General features: G+C 40.9%; 1 protein-coding gene across 1 annotated transcript in view; it reads right to left on the bottom strand.

Annotated features, from left to right (window-relative positions):
* JARID2 (jumonji and AT-rich interaction domain containing 2) overlaps nucleotides 1-14,880 on the bottom strand; it is a 306,448-nt gene that overhangs the window by 241,352 nt on the left and 50,216 nt on the right. The gene's annotated exons all lie outside the window — the stretch shown is intronic.

Here is a 14,880-nt window from a genome sequence, read left to right as displayed (position 1 = left end):
GCAAAAAAGATTAACACTATTTTCATAGCTCACAAGGGCAGATTAAGAAATGGAAGTTTGTAAATCATTCTGAAGATTTGAAGATGTGCTAAAGGGAGCTGGTCAGAAAATGGCAAGTATTTTCTGCAAAAGAATTGAAACAAAAGTTATACATTTTTGTGATTTTTTTTAAGAGGAAATTTTTTTGTAAAAAAAATTTCAAAATGACAAATTTTAACTAACCTCAAGTATCATTAAAATTGTAAACCACACATCTTCTAAAATTAGAAACTCAAAAATTACATGCTAGCCATGCAAAGTTGATATTCCTTTTTTCATTTTTGGGGTTGTTTTTTTTTTTAAATAAATTATTCTAATTTATTCAAGACTAGCATGTCTTGGACACCAGACTTGCCTGTCAAATTAGAAATAACCTCCCATCTCCAACCCCACCAACGGGTCTGAAAGCTTTCTAAAAGCAAAGCAAAAACAAAATTCCATTTTGGGATGAGGTTATGGATAACTTCATTCACAGAAATAAAATATTTTAAAAAACTCACAAGGCAATGAAAACACATTTCATTTGAATGACCCTTCAGATACTACATCCTGCTGAAGCCATAAGCAACATCGCCACCAACATGGAACCAGTAATTCGGCCGCTCAGACTCCTCACAATCAGAGGAAGTGACTGATTTTATCATAGTGTGAGACATACAATGCTACTGTAAATTTTATCAACACTCACATTCTTTCCACTCCTGCCTCTTGTAAAATCTTAATTCAAAAAACTTTGTAATTTACTTCAATAAAGAGTTAATGTTTCACCAAAACGAAGGAAGCCCACAAGCATACTGACCTGTGTTCATCCCCAACATATATCACCCATTGACTTTGTAGGTCTAGATTTTTCTGGTCTCATTCACATATGTGGTTTTAGAAAATTAAACTGAAGATATCTAATTAATTGGCTACTTGGGTATATTACTGTACTCTTATAGAAGTTGGGCTGAGGATACAAAGAGGTTGGGCATTTTATCTGAGACAAATATTACTTCATTGGTCAGAAAATGAAGTGTACAATCACTTCTAAGTGAACCTACAATTTATACTTATTAGGACATGATCACAAGATCTAGGCTTATTGTTCCCACAGCAAGACTTAAAATCGGGTTTGGATGATGTGACTGGAAAAGTTGCTTTCATAGAAGGCCTATATTTACCAGCTTTATAAAAAAGTCAACTTCTCTAGCGTCAATAGTAGAGGGATGCCTCTAGCGTCAATAGTAGAGGGATGCCTGATCAGGTGGCTAACAATGCAACTGATATCACATTTCTTTCATGGCACTCCAGTTTCATATCGTGCTGAACACTCTCCCGACTAATTTCTCCTCTCTGTTACAGCAGCTTAAAAGTGAAGTAACTCCATTAACTTACAAGGCTTTATTACAGATTTGCATCAGTCTAACAGTAGAATTTGGCCCTAAATTAGACTACTGCACCACTTCAGTTTTTGTATTTCTACGGGTTAAAAGAATTGGTATGTCCATTGTATGGTCTGGGTGAGCTGGAACTTGAGTACCTCTGTAGAAGAGGAGTCCTTATCCTGCTACATGAGCCATAGGCGTAGCACATTGAAAAAATAATTTTAGAATTTCTTACCTGTCATTCTCCTGCTGACATTGCACTGGCTACACCAGCGCTTAAGTCAGTGCAACTTACATCGCTCGGGTCAATAAGCGTTATCACTAGGAGAAACCAAAACTAAAAAAGGTAAGAAATTAAAAACCATTCTCCCCCTGCACCACATCTTCCTCTTCTTCACACTGAAACCTCACTCTCTCATACACCATCCACTCTTTTGGGAACTTCTCTGCGGGGAGGAGCAAGCATTGAAGAACCACACACCAATGGTAAATAGACCAGATACCCACAAAACAAACTAGAAGTGTATTCGAATAATTAGTACAGCTTCTATAAATATACAATTTTCAGTCCCAAAATAGCGCAAAGCACAGTACTTTTCCCATTATCTGAAGTTATGCAAATAGAGTGGAACAGTCCTTTTAATATTCAGATTATATAAGCCAGGGATCTCAAACTCAAATCACCACGAGGGCCACATGAGGAGGACTCCATCACTGACAGGCCTCCCTGCCTCCGGCCCTGACCCCACTCCACCCTTTCCATGAGGCCCTACCCCCCTTCCCCGCCTCTTCCCACCCCTTCCCCGCCCCCATTCCAATCCCTTCCCCAAATCCCCACCCTGCCTCCTCCCCTGAGCATGTGGCTCCCCACTCCTCCCCCCCCCTCCTGGAAAGCGCTAAGTGCTGCCAAACAGCTGTTTGGCAGCGGGAAGCACCTGGAGATAGGCAGAGGAGCGGGGATGCAGCGCTCTGTGGAGAGGAGGAGCTTGGCTGCCCGCAAAAAATAACTTGGGGGGGGCGCGCGGGGGGAGCGTGGCAGGCCACAGGAAATAACCCCATGAGGCGCATGCAGCCCGCAATAAGCCCTGCTTTACAGAGGCAGACAGCTTACTTAGAACTAGGGCAGAGATGGAAGAATTGTTGTGGGTCTGGATGAAAGTCCATGTTCTTGTAGGGACAAATCCAGGAGCTGGACAGAAAACCATTTTGCCCTGAAGTAATTGAAGGAACAGATCCTTTCCCAGAAGGGCTCTTCTGGGCAGCTGAGTTGGGTTTGTGCCCTTCATTTCTTTATGGTCTAGAAAGAAATCTGGTTACAAAACATTCTGGATTGGGAGGGGAGGGTTTCATATCAGAATTTCAGGTCTTTACCCTGGAAAAGTGATCAAATATTTATTAAAATACCATCACAAGAGAAAAGGAGTACTTGTAGCACCTTAGAGACTAACCAATTTATTTGAGCATGAGCTAAAGTAGTAGTACAGTGAAAGTAGTACAGTGAAAGTACAGTAGTGAGCTGTAGCTCACGAAAGCTCATGCTCAAATAAATTGGTTAGTCTCTAAGGTGCTACAAGTACTCCTTTTCTTTTTGCGAATACAGACTAACATGGCTGTTACTCTGAAACCTGTCATCACAAGAGAGAGACTAAAAATTGAATAATAGAAGGCAAAGGGTTTTAGTTAGACTGTTGAAAACTCTACATGCTTCCTTTTTGTACACTTATTTAACTGCAATATTTAATGAACACTTGGGAATAAAGAGGTCTTTGTTAAAGATGAAGCACCATGACTCTTTCAATAAAAGTATGGCACTCTCCGTCACTGAATCCCTTCCAAGGGACCCTGCAGCAAAACTGATGAAGAATCAGCTTGATATTCCTGATATTTCTGAAGATTAAAAAAAAAAAAAAAAAAAAAAGGCAAAAACAAGTATGACACCCAAGAATAAAGGTGCTGGGGAAAATTGGGGGGAGGGGGCGGAAATAGGTACAAGTCTCTTCACAATCATGAAGCAAACCGGGAACAAACCCAATTTTTTAAATTTATTCTGCTGTTTAGATTAAAAAAAACTAGGAAACAGGAGAATGAAGGAGCAAGATGGATAAAGAAAAGTCACAGGTTAACAACATACACTGCCAATATGTTTGAATAAATCAGGCCTCAGAGAAGGCTGCCAAGGCAAATTAGAAAGTTTTATGTCATCCACATGAATTTAAGTCTATGCCTACACACCAAAAGAACCAGCCTTTCAATGTTTTTCACTACATTCTTTAAGAAGAGGCTTTCCTAGACTTCAGTATATTTGCCAGCTGAAGAGGCTCATGATCTCAGGTTCTAAGCCATTAAATGAAATGTCTGAAGCTCCCAGGGGAACTAAAGACCTTGCAGAGATCTTTGAGTACTGGAAGAGGCAAGGGGTTCCAAATGGACACTAGTAAAATCAGGGAACCAATGGCTAAAAGAAAGGAATGGTAAGTCACAGATATATTGTACACTCTGATCTTCCTAACTGCCTTGCTAGTAAAAGGAAGGGAGGCAAAGAATATACATCTTCAACTCTTTCCATAGGAAAAGAAAGGTCATCGGTCTTCCAGGCCGGAGGGTACAGCATATGCAGCAGAAAACCTGAACTCTTAATTAAGGAATTATGCAAGGCACCTGCGCAAATCACCACTGATACAGGGAGTTTAGTATCAAAGCAAATCCCAGAATGGGATAGGGTGGAAGTGTAAATCTGAACTCTCTTAGAATCAAATAGAAAAGTTCAAACAGATTTAAAAAATAAAATAAAAAAAAAAAAGACAGCTTAGCGGCTTCCAGAACCAACATGGCTGACACTTAGCCACTGGCATATTTGGTCCCTTTTGTCTCAGATGCTTAAAAGGGAACATAAGAATGGCTATACTGGTCCATCTTGGTCCATACAGACCAATGGTCCATCTAGCCCAGTATCCTGTCTTCCGACAGTGGCCGACGCCAGGTGCTTCAGAAGAGAACAACTATGAGTGATCCATCTCCTGTCATCCAGTGTCAGCTTCTGACAATTTGAGGTTTAGGGATATCCAGAGCATGGGATTGCAACCCTGTTAATGGGGAGAGTACCCTTATGCAGGGGTGAAGGGAAACAGAGCTTTGGAGCAGAGCCTGGAGCTGGAGCGCAGAGCAAATCCGGAGCAGTGGAGCTGCAGGTTTTTGCCTGGAGCTGGAGTGGAGCTGGAGCACAGCTCCAAAGCCCCAAAGGGCACAGGGGATTCTTGGGGGCAGATGGATACATGAAGGAAAAAGGAGCCTACCATCAGGATACAATGTGCTGATCTCAAGTGGGTCTTGGTGTCTGCCTCTCTTCCCCACATACATCCCTTGCAATATTTCTAAGAGAAATGCAGGGGTCAAGCAAGACTGGCAGTTTACACTACAATGCTTTTGGTTAGGAGATTCAGCTCTGAAGGCAGACTGTGACAGGCCATTCAGGACAACATTGGAGCAGATGTCCTGAAGCAGGTAAACAGCAGGTTTCCCTCAGGCTGCTCAACTGGTGTTGCTCAGGGCACAGCACTGAAAAAAGTTTTAAAATGACAGGGTGCCCAGCCTGCTGCCAAGTGAGCACCAAATAATTATGCCTGTAAGCAGAAAGGAAAGGAGGCTGTTTCCCAGAATTACACCAGCTGTGAAGGGTCCCTAACAAGCAATATCCAACTATGAAAATATGACAACATGAATTTAACTACTCCCTGGAGTGATGGTCCTAATCAGGAAAGTACCAGAACTTAATTCATGTTTTATTTCTCTCACTCATTCCCAACACCATTACACTCAATTTTTCAGACTCTTAACTGAAAAGGTTCTAACCGTCGTTTCCATCTACATGACTGGTAACCCATTAGTTGTTGCAGTCCTTTCTGTGGAATAAAGAGAGGTATTGAATAAGAAAAGTGCTTTAAACATCTGAGGTACAATTAGGTGGGTTCTCTCTCTCTCACCCACCCACCCTCTATCTCCTGGAAATCCTGCACTACACTCTTCACATTTCAGAGAAAGACCAAATATGGCCAGTCAATTAAAACAATATTTATTTGTCTCTCAATAACAAAGATCTGACACCAAATGTATGTAAAAGTTGAGCAGGGGTTGGGGGGAAGCCAGTAACAACTGCTTTCAGACTTTGCCAAATGGAAGTGACAAGTCTGGACCACTAAGAAAAATGAAGCGGTTTGTTAAGTTACACACTGTGTAATAAACACACTGTCAATTTGCTTCTTATCCTCTTCCTTCAACAGAGCTTTTCTTTCTGTTTCCCCTTTAAAAAGTGCACTCTGCAGAGTTTGTGCATATTATAAATTAAACAGAAGCTACTTCAACTCCATGGACCACACACTGTGGACAACTTCGGTCATTGTTACATATATAGAGTTTGGTTTTGTTTGATTGTATGTTTCATTTCTGTTTTGACAGCAGATTTTAAAAGAGGATGTCACTCTCTTTACAGCTTTTAATTATTTATTTTTTTAAAAAGTTCTGCAAGAATATTATAAACGTGAAGCCATGCAATGTTTTATTGCTTCCCTAGGCCTGCTTTTACTTTTACTGCTAATACTTTTTGTTCAGTGCTGAGTCACCATAATCCAAGACAAGACACTGTTCACAGTGTATTTCAGGAACCTTTGGAGTGGAAGTGGGCAAGGGCGGGGGGAGAGGGAGAGGGAGAGAGAGAGAGAACGAGAACACAGACACAAACAAATTTGCTAACTGTAACAAGTGCCATGGTCAACAATTAGCACCCTGTGTGAAATGCTGGAATTTATTCAGGCAAAAACATTGTTCACCTCACTCCCTTTTATAGATACATATTGGGGGAAAAAAAAAAAAAAAAGGGTGGGAATAGCAAATTTTATTTTCTATAGTGACAGATTTGCTATTTGCAATGTTACCTGCCAACTATGCAGAAAGCCATTGTGTGTTTTACATAACTCCCCATCCTAACTTTACATATATCACAGAACAAAAGATCAACTGATTATCCCATCACACAGCTTTCCACAACATTACTGTGTGGCTGAAATGACATTACTGAATGAGGAATATGTTTGACAAGGCTAAACCTACCTCTGGAAAGAGGATCTTGTAGTGAAAGCTCAGAACCAGAGAATCAGAAGCCCTAAAGTGTACTCCCCAGCTCTTCCACAGACTGTGTAGGACTTGGGGCAATACACTCTGTGCCTGATTCATTATCTATAAAAATAAGATCACAGTCTTCCCTGACTGACTAGAATGTTGTAAGAATTAATTCATCTTTGCAAAACACATTCAGATCCATTCATGGAGAGTGTTAACAGAAATTCGTAGTATAACACGCCTACATGTGCATGCGCTCTCTCTCTCTCACGCACGTACGCGCGCACACACACCCAGCAGGCAGAACTGTTCAGACCATTTGCTCAACTGTAGTGAAGAAGTATAGTCCTCAGCTATTACACTACTCAATTTGAAATACTTAGACTTTGAATCTCTTGCTGAAATCTAAAAAACAAAACCCGATGTAAATGTTTGTTCAGGGTAGCATCAAATAAATTTAGAAAATTATTAAGTCCTCAATGTCACATTTCCAGACTGGGGTAAACACTGCTCTGCAACAGGTAGGGACAAAACAAGCACATCTTCAGTACAGATACATTCTAGTCTAATGCTCAGCAAACAGAAGTGCAGAAGGAAATCAGGACTCTTCCTCTCCCACTCTATTTCCAGCTGAATCTCTCCATTAGGCCTTTAGGAAAGGTTCTCCAGTTGTCACACTTCTTTTCAGCCTGGAACATCTTTGCAGACATGGGGAGCAGTACAGCATCACTGTTTGTTCCTGTCTATGGTTTGCTCCTCCATTAAGTCTAGTCTAGTCATGTTCCTCCATATAACGTCCCATCATCTTCTAGTCAATGGTCAGCCTCTAGGTTGGACTTGATTGTGTTTGCATTTTCTTCTTTGGCATCCTATCATCTGTCTTCTGCAGCGTCCCCAGCATCACAATCTTTTTAACTGTAGCCAACCCCATACCCTGATTTCACATCCTACTCTCCTTCTAACTTCCTAATTGTTTTAAGATCATTCCACTTTACACCCACCCTCTTTCGAAGAACTCTCGCTCGACTGTCTCCAGCTTTTTGATGTCAGTTTCATTTAATACAGCTACTTCGAGACCACAAAGTAATACTGCTGGCAACAGATATCAGCGGGTCCACCCTAGTCAACTTTCCTTCTAAGACTCACAAGCTTGGACCACTCAAGTTTGAAATCAGGTTTTCTTTCTGCTAGAAAGACTTGCCTGAAGAGGCTAAGAGAGCTCCGTGTGCCCTCGTTTGAAATCAGTTTTCCTTCTCCTAGATATTGTTGGTTCACAGCATGTTATTCCATAATATTCAGTGTAACCCTTCTGGGTTTCTCCAAGATCATATTCTATATTACCCCATGCGTGCACACACACTCCTCCAATAATGCCTATAGACCATATTACCCATATTCAGAGAAGACGTAGAGATGGGCTCTAATTTTGAAGGGTCACTTATATACAGCTTGCAGATATTGCCACCCTCTTGGGCTGTGATCTTGACACAGCTCATGAGCAGGGTCAGGCCTGATCAGTTCTGGAATGGAAAAAACAGACTGTAGGTGCTGCAGGAGTGTGCAGTACTTCCCATAGGTGGCATTCTTCCCTGCGAGTCAGAATTGAACCAGCATCTCAACATTCTCTCTTGGGGACATCGTGCTATCCTTTCATACCACATGTAAAAATGGCAGCTTTGTTTTCTTGTCATCAAAGATCCAATGGTATTTTTAAAAAGTAGAGGGGAATTAACCCATTTTCTGGGTGGATTTTTAAAAATTGTGATAGTTACATTCCGTCTACCTCAATTTCCTCCACAGTTTCAGTTGACAATGGTTCAATTCTCTAATGTAAATACAGCCTCAGATACATTAATTTTCTGAGCTAAACTGTTGTGCAGTGCTGCTGATCTCTAATGTAAACATCTGTCAGTTCCATTCCAATGGCACATTAAGGGACCCTATTGAGAACTTCAGTATCCTTTGGGATGAGAGATATAAGAGGAAAAAGGGTGCTCTACAGAGTCAGATTTTAATCATACTCTAACAAACAGGAACAAAATTTAGGCTTAGCTTTTTCTGCATATTGCAACTATTTGCATCATCTACTGGCATAGGTTGGCTGACGGTATAGTTGGACTGCTCCGAGGCTGAAAAGCCACTGAAGGTATGGCGGAGTAGCATGCAGAGCTAGGCCACAGCCAGACAGGCACATGGAGAACTGGATGACTAATTATAACTGGCATTTATGCCTAGTGCTTGCAGTGGCCATCTTGCTAAGACAGAAAGACACATTTGTTAATTGGTTTTGCTACATTTCAGCTGATCTATTTTTGACTGACAGCTTTCTTCTTTCCTCTTCAACTGACCGGCAGCAAAGTCTATCACAAGTAAGGCTGCGAGTTTGTCACAGAGGTGACTTCTGCAGCAGCCAGCCACCACCCCGCCCCCAGCAGCAGGAGGAGTTTGGGTGGGGGGCTCAGGACTGGATCGCAGAAGGGGCTGAGGGCTCTAGGTGGTGCTTACCTCAGGGGGGCTCCCCAGAAGCAATGACATCCCTCAGCTCCTAGGGAAAGGTGCAGTCAGGGGACTCTGCACACTGCCACCGCCTGCAGGCACCACCCCCACAGCTCCCATTGGCCACAGTTCCGGGGAGGAGGCAGCGTACAGAGCTGCCCAGCCACACCTCTACCTAGTAGCCAAGGGACATAGCCGCTTCCGGGGAGCTGTGGAGCCGGGTAGGGAGCCTGCCAGCCCCAACGCCCCCCCACCCCCCGAGCACCCGCGGCACCCTCCGGGCCGTACCCCTCCCCAATACTTAGTCAGGGGTAGGGACAGGTTACCGGCCATGAATTTTTGTTTACTGCCCGTGATCTGTCCATGACTTTTCCTAAAAATACCCGTGACTAAAACGTAGCCTTAATCATGAGCAAGGATAGAGTCTTCTTCTGCCATCTCTCCTACTGAGACTTCACTTTCCTCAGTTGATTCCTTTCCTGGCTAACATTCTTGCAGCACCACCACATTAAACTAATTCAGGAAACATTACCATTGTAGACTCTCAGACTTTAAGGCTAGACGGGACTATCATGATCATGTAGTCTGACCTTCTTGCACATTGTAGGCCACAGAACCTCACACACCCACTCCTGTAATAGACCCTTAACCCCTGGTTGAGCTACTGAAGTCCTCAAATCATGGTTTAAAGACTTCAAATTATAGAGAATCCACCATTTACACTAGTTTAAACCTGCAAGTGTCCTGTGCCCCATGCTGTAGAGGAAGGCCAAAAAACGAAAAGAAAAAGAAAAAAGCTTTTTTTCTAGTCTTGGAATAGAATTTGAATCTTTGACATATACTACTGGTATGCAGCATAAACCATTAACTTTTAATCTAACTGATTAAGACCCCTGAATAAACATTTAATCATGATTTAACAGGAGAGCCGCCATGAATTAATGTACTAAGATGCAAAAAACCCTACCCCAAACAAATTAAAAACAAATTATTCCTGCATTTCCAATACACAGATTTAGGATTGATGGCTGTCTAGTAGTTCAAGGCTTTACACAGTACTTGCATTGCACTACCACCATAGGGAAGCGCTGGTGAAATACAGTGTTTAAAAAAAAGTAGTCTTTAAAGAAACCATACAAAGGTGATCAGAGTGCCACCCTGAGTAGCAGAATTCTGCAGCTTCCCCTCTCTCTGCCAAAAGAAAAGGAGTACTAGTGGCACCTCAGAGACTAACCAATTTATTTGAGCATAAGCTTTCATGAGCTACGCTCATGCTCAAATAAATTGGTTAGTCTTTAAGGTGCCACTAGTACTCCTTTTCTTTCTGCGAACACAGACTAACACGGCTGCTACTCTGAAATCTCTCTGCCAAGGAAGTTGCCATTATTTGGATGGAATCGGCTTTTGCATCTGGTAAAACAGGAGACAGACACTCTCCACAACTACATATAATTTCACGTTCCTGATCCACCTTGATAAGAACCTTTAGCATGGTTAAAACCTTATTTCTGAGATTATGGGGAACACTGCATTTTTGTAAAATTGTGTAAAAGTCCATAAATTTGTCCAAAAGCCAAAATTCATAACAGGGATTAGAATATTTGGGGTTACGGGATACTGGATTCTTTCTATATTGACACTTGTTTGATTCTGAAGTTTTTAAAAAACAAGTAGTGTAACTTAATAAATTTTCTTTGCACTGACATCATAAATGGGATATTAACAGTTGCATATATTTGTTTTTATAATGCTTTATGCAAATAGATAAAGAAACAGCCCCAAAATTTTACAGACAGCTTTAACCTTAGTTCCCTTTAAGATACAGGAAACATTTAATAAGCCACTATATTCTGCAAGATAGACAAAAAGGAGAAAAAAAATATTTTAAAAAAAATCTTCTCAGAAACATTATAAAGATTTCAGCAACAGGACAGAAGACAAAGCAGTACAGAAAACAATATAGCAAGTCTGTGAATATAACCAACATAAAAGAAGAAGAGTTTAGTGACACAGAAGATAAAACACCATGGAAAGTCCAGCTGGCAACTCGTCCAAAATTGAACGTTAAAATAGTAAAAACTAGAGGAACCTAAAAAAGTCAATCCATTGCTCAATTCAGAGCCACCCAAATCATGCACTATTGCAGATAGCAAATGTAGTCATTACAAAATTTGAGACTTCTTTGTCTGAAATAGATAATTCAGAATTAAAATAACTTCTAAACTTATCCCCATCTTGAGAGTCAGGGAAAAAGTAGGAGAAGAAAGATTTAAAAAACAAAACATTTACAACGACCAGACATCAAAATGTATCCTGGAATCACATAATTTTGTTCTCTCTCCTTCTGTTAGCAACAGGTGAGCCCAAGAGACTGAGTGCTACAGTGAATACCGGAAAACACTTGCTGGTTTTAAGCATTCTTCCAATCATTTGAGTTTTGAGTTTAAGACTACATTACTCAAATAAAATGCCAGTTTTGATTAAGGATCTTGAATCCAGAAGTCGGAACAATATAATCTCATATGAAGTCACTGAGAGGCCCAAATTTTCAAGAAAATATATCCTATTTAATCAACAACAAGAGAGTCCACCTTAAAAAAAAACTGATACCTGTTCACATTATTACATAAAGTCATGTAGTGGTACAAAACTGATTCTCATCTGAAAGCATATGGCAATTTGCAGAAGGAGCCTGAGGAAGGGAAACTTACACCGAGCAAAAGAATCCAAACTGGTTAGCAAGGTACAAGTTACACACAATACTGAAATTCCAAAACTGACCTGCAGATTTCACGGTTAATATGATGTGGATCTTTTTGCACCAGCTGGGTTAAATGTGCACAGTCCTTTCCAAGGAAAAGCTCCAAAGAATATTAAACCTTGAATGAAAATGCGAATTGCCATACACTAAAAACAGAACAAGGAAGTGCACTTTGGAGAACACAACAGAAATTATCTGCATTCCATTGATACTTCAGTTCGGATCTTCCTTTCTATTAAACACTGATTATCAATGGACGTGCTTCTGAAAGTAACCAAAAAGCTTAAGAAAAAAGTTACTCTCGCTGAGATTATTGTTCTTCCTCCCAAAACTAATCTACCACATCATCCCAGCTCACTGGCACAAAAATAAAGATCAATGACACTTGGAATCAGCAATATTTTATTTACTTGCAATATCCATCTGCAAAATGTTTCATCTGGGTACAGCAGGGATGTGTAGTAATAGCATGAATTTTAAAATAACTATATTTCAAAATGCCTCTTGCTACTATTTATCTATCAAGGTAAATATAATCTAGAACAGATATTGGCTAAATTTTCTTTTCAACTAAAGCTGACTACTCATGCAAGATCTAGCACAGAATCTGAACACTTCTGCAATCGTTAAGTTACATTAATTATTTCAAACATTTAATATTAAAGCATGCATCCTCTTTCAGAATCATAAGAAAGCCAAGCTCCTTGTTACAGCTGTATGACAGAAAAAGCAGATATTTAGTTTTTAACCAACAAAATCCTCATGAGGTTAACTAAAAGTGTAAACTGAATTCCTCATTAAATCTTCCTCCATGCCAAAGCCACAACAGCTAATACTAGTTATTACTCTCTCAAAAGAAATGGTCCAGAGTTTACACACATATACATGGTCTGGAGAGGTATTTTATAAATCCCACAAAAACATTTACACAAAATAACTGAATGTGGGCCAGTAGAGTAAATCTCTCACATGCAAAATGTCAGCCAATTACGCTTTTAGCGGAGCACCAAGGAGAACGATTTTGGAAAGCTAAGCAGGTTTCCCAGTCTAGGAATGCTTGAAATTTGTTTATTCTTAGTCAACAACTACTTTCTTCCTTCTGCCAGTTACTAAACGAAGACTGGGGAAAACTGTCACCAATCAGTTGGCTTAACAAATTTAAATTTACACACAGGGATACATGACAAGGTCTAGTGAACAGAGCACTGGATTGGGTCTCGGGAGACCTGGGTTCTATTTCTGGTTCTACTGCTGCTCTTCTGGATGGCCTTAGGCAAATCACTTCTCTCTGTGCCTCAGTCTCCTCATCTATAAAGTGGGGCTAATGAATACTGAGCTCCTTTGAGATCTGCTGATGAAAAGCGTCATGTAAAAGCTAGGTATTATTACTACCTTTAATACCTTTTCATGTGGGCAGACAAGAGAAGCTTACTTTTCCCTCCCTTCACCTTTGATCTGCTCACCCTCTGCTGCTAACAACTGGAGAAAACTAGTCTCCTTATGGCACCCCTCCATCTCCCCTGCCAATTCATACGTAAGCAGCAGTGCTGTGAAAGGGCCAGCCCTGCACCGTGAACACTGATCAGTTAAGGGGCAAGCAGAAGAGAAGAGTTGATCTTTTGGCCTCCCAAAAAGCCCTAACTGGCTAGAGGGCTGACAGAAATTCCCAGCCCTGACTCCCTGCCACCAGCCCTCCTGCCACTGACAGATGGGGATGCCACTCAAGAGGAAACGGCACAGCGTGAGCTTCAGGAAGAGGGATGAGTGCTGCTACTGCATGGACACTGCAGTCCCAGAGTCTAATCTAAGGACTGGGACCTAGGACCAGGGAGTGGTCTCAGTGTAGGTCACAACGAGCTTTACTATCATACACCAAAGAGCTGGCGAAAGCCCAAAAGGAACGGAGATGGCCTAATCTGGAGCTAAACGGTTGAGGCTGTGGGTAGGCACCACAGAGAATACACAAATTACAATTATAATAAATGTTTCTAGACCAGAACCACAAAGTACCCAATCTGAAGCCAAAGACACTCAGGAATACTACTTCAGTATCAGGTATTGTCATCAATTACATTGGTGAAGAGAGACCAGTCTTTCCCTGATTGAAGGGAAATTTAAGAGAAGTGCAAGAAAGAGAGGGCGCTTCTAAACTGACACTTTTCTGCAGAGTGCAAAAATGAGCATCAACACTAACAACAATTAGAAATCAGATACTTGTCTACAAACAGGTAAAATCAGTAACAACATATTAGGCGAAACTGGGAAAGAGGATGGGGTGGGGAGAAGGGGAATAAAATTAGGATAACAGAAAGGACATATTGGTAAAACAGTAAGTAAAGAATTTTGTTCAAGAACATAAAAACAAAGATTTTCAGCAAACTCTGAAAGTCTAAAATTCACAAGTATTTTTATACAAGACCTAAAATGGTAAAATTTCATATTTTTAAAAGAAAAAGGGGACAACATTGAATAATATTAGCAAAAAGCTGTTAGTGGAGACACAGTGCTTAGAGAAACTAGGACGCATCAGAAGTATGTTTTCCAAGGGAAGAGATTTCTGAACCTGTAATTTCAATTCCAGAGAACCAACCAATATGGAAACGAAAGGGACTACTCATTTTGTAACTAGATTAGATTAATTTTTCAAAGACATTTGGGTGAGCAGGGGAGACTAATTCCAGAAACACAATGACTCTCTGTGGAAAGAAGAGTTCTACAAGAACACCTCCAGACAGACAAGCAGCAAAGAGTCCCCAGAAGTGGTCACAAGGTGAGCGAAGAAAGGAATGACCATTTTGTTGTTCCCAGGTCTATCCCTCTCAACTGATGGATACTCAGTTGGGATTTGTCAAGCAGAACCAGCAGGCATGCTTTGTGTTCCGAGACTGGCCTGCAAGTGCTTTCTAGTTTTCACTCAGCCTAACGAAGCCCAAACAGGTATTTGCATGGAAGATTGAACTGACCAAGATTCATAAAGAACTAACGACAGAATAACCTGGCAAGAATATTTACCATATATACTCATTCATACGCCGAATTTGTTTAGTAAAAAAAGGGAAGCATCAGAAAAGGGGGTGGGCTTATGAATGGGTATAGAGAGGGGGA

Source organism: Caretta caretta, chromosome 2 (assembly GCF_965140235.1).
Source record: "Caretta caretta isolate rCarCar2 chromosome 2, rCarCar1.hap1, whole genome shotgun sequence".
Classification (NCBI taxonomy): Eukaryota; Metazoa; Chordata; order Testudines; family Cheloniidae; genus Caretta; species Caretta caretta.
Note: the sequence above shows the minus strand (reverse complement) of the source record. Positions and strands in the feature narration are given on the sequence as shown.